Genomic DNA, 2,500 nt, shown 5'->3' with positions numbered 1-2,500 from the left:
TATACTGACGCATCAATTTTCAAGGCTTTATTCATCACCATTTATTTAAAATGCTATACTAACGCAGCCTTCTCTACTTTGAGAGTGGCAAAGGGGTTTTCCGTGATTCATGATCAGACTACTTTACAGCCGTAATGACGACCAGTGACAGTTGTAAAATTCAGCGTGATGAGTGGTAGACAAGTGGGTTCTTACCATTTAGCTAAATAATCCGGATGGAATGATCGTTGCATAAAGGTAAGCGATTTTCTGAATTTAATGATCAACCGGATGAGAATGGCGCTTACCATTTTACTACTTCGCATTCCATCGCGCATGTTTACTCGGTCTTGTGAGATAGGCCTGGAAACGGAACGATTCTCGCAAATGGTAAGGGCGTTTCTCGAATTCCATTCCAAACGGAAAAAGAGGACTACCTCTGGAGGTTGTCCACAACTTCCGAAAAGATTTTCCGGAAAATTGCCCTTCCATTTGACCTCGAACCGAAATTTCCGGATTTTTTGGCTAACCAGTGGTTCAAAGAAAAACATCAAAAACTCGCTCTTTCTTTTTCATTTCTAAATTTTAATTCTCAGTTAGTTGAAAACAGTTAACTTTGAAAGGAGCTCTTTTTAGCACACTCACTCCCACATAAGTAACCAACTGAAAAAAGTAGCCCGCGTGACAGGCGTTCGAAGGAGAAGAGAAACCGGAGAGTAAAGCAGGCGTGAGCAGGTAGGGATGAAGAACTGGCGGGAGAACGAGGAGGTCGCGCGACCTCCTCGTTCTCCCGCCAGCTCTCCATCCCTACCTGTACACGCCTGCTTTAGTCTCCGGTTTCTCTTCTGGTTTGGTGTTTTTAGCACTGTTTGACATAAGTCAATGACAATCTGCCCTCATCATCGCGCGACTCTAGTACTAAGCTGGAAAAGAGCCGGATCCCGGAGGTAGAAGTTAGCACCCTAACGGTGGAAAAGGATCGTGTGACCGAAAAGTTCCCACAATCAAAAATCATATCAAAGCATACCCGACTACTCTGAGCATTGACGGTGAAATTGCCAGCCATATGAGACATACGAAGACAGCCATAGAATCAGGCGCTGGTACCCAGGGTGTGATCGGCATACATTGCCCAACTGAGAATCTTTGACGCATATGCGCGTAGCTTGTATGTTCAGTAGAGGTTAAACTCGGATGGTGTTAGTTTCATCAACAACATTTTATACAGTATTGATGGCATAGGGATGTGGCAAGAAATGAATACAATATCCGCGATGGCAAGTTTTTAAAGTTTATATTAAATCTGACGATTTTCACAAGCACGATTCTCCAACTGAAAAGCAACTTATCTGTAGCTGTTTGTTGTTATGGTATGGAGATTGAAGGCGTTATGATTAAATGAACCGGATTTGCTTAAAAGTTGGAATCCGGAATCCGGAACACAGTGAAACTCGAGCAAAGGCTAAAATTACTACGGAAGCGAAAAAACTCATCGTCGGAGACATGTTGATAAAGCATCTCAATGTATTTATGTATGTATGCATGTATGTATGTATGTATGTATGTATGTATGTATGTATGTATGTATGTATGTATGTATGTATGTATGTATGTATGTATGTATGTATGTATGTATGTATGTATGTATGTATGTATGTATGTATGTATGTATGTATGTATGTATGTATGTATGTATGTATGTATGTGTGTATGTATGTATGTGTGCACTCACAAATGCACACTTACGGGGACAGACATATGAATGCACACCAGCTCTGTGGGGACAGTTCAGAATATGGGGACATTTTCGAGTCCTCACAAAAATGTCCCCAGAAGTTGGCATTTAACTGTAACCATACCATACTTCTGGGGACTTCAGCAAAGTCCTCATAAGTTGGTATGAAAAATACACATATTGCGTCCCCACAAGGGGGTAATTTTTTTTTTGTGAGAGACGAGACTTTGTATCGTATGTTAAAGATCAATGAAGCCCTCAGAAATCCCACAAAGACAAGACATTGAGCACGAAGAAATTAATAACAGAATACACTTCATATTTTCTACATGAGTTACACACCAGTAACACACACATACATTACTATAAGTACTGAAAGTTTGGAAAATTAAGCTAAAAGTTGAATTCAATGATACCATTATTGCGAGTAACACTCTTCAGTGGCTGAACAATGTTTTTATTGCTTTAACTCCACTTTTTCTATCCATATTAATTAATCCACAGCAAAAGCCTTGAAGTACATGTAACGTTCAGTTAAAAGGAGAAATACAAAAACATTGATTATAAAAAATGCAATTAATTTGTGGTGATTTTAATGAAGTTACTGTTAAATCTCTTACTCTGACCACACTTATATAAAGATGTCTTGACAAATTCTTAATAATCTGAACTAAATTATTCCACCCTAGAGCATTTCTTATTAACTTTCGTAATATTAATTTAAAGGACTCAGTATGGTTTCATGCACACCAACTTGTGGGGCAAGTGAAAAGAAGCAATGTTAGG

General features: G+C 39.1%; 1 protein-coding gene and 1 long non-coding RNA gene across 2 annotated transcripts in view; one reads left to right on the top strand and one right to left on the bottom strand.

Annotated features, from left to right (window-relative positions):
• The window catches only part of LOC138017184 (adhesion G protein-coupled receptor L4-like), a gene marked incomplete at its 5' end in the record, with an annotated part of 124,930 nt that overhangs the window by 2,174 nt on the left and 120,256 nt on the right, over positions 1 to 2,500 (top strand). The window lies entirely within an intron of this gene.
• The window catches only part of LOC138014904 (uncharacterized), a 10,569-nt gene continuing 10,219 nt past the window's right edge, over positions 2,151 to 2,500 (bottom strand). Inside the window, exon 3 of the long non-coding RNA XR_011125446.1 lies at positions 2,151 to 2,500. This exon is cut by the window's right edge and continues 37 nt beyond it. This is a non-coding gene — a long non-coding RNA (uncharacterized lncRNA).

Source organism: Montipora capricornis, chromosome 9, assembly GCF_036669925.1.
Source record: "Montipora capricornis isolate CH-2021 chromosome 9, ASM3666992v2, whole genome shotgun sequence".
Lineage (NCBI taxonomy): Eukaryota > Metazoa > Cnidaria > Anthozoa > Scleractinia > Acroporidae > Montipora > Montipora capricornis.
Note: the sequence above shows the minus strand (reverse complement) of the source record. Positions and strands in the feature narration are given on the sequence as shown.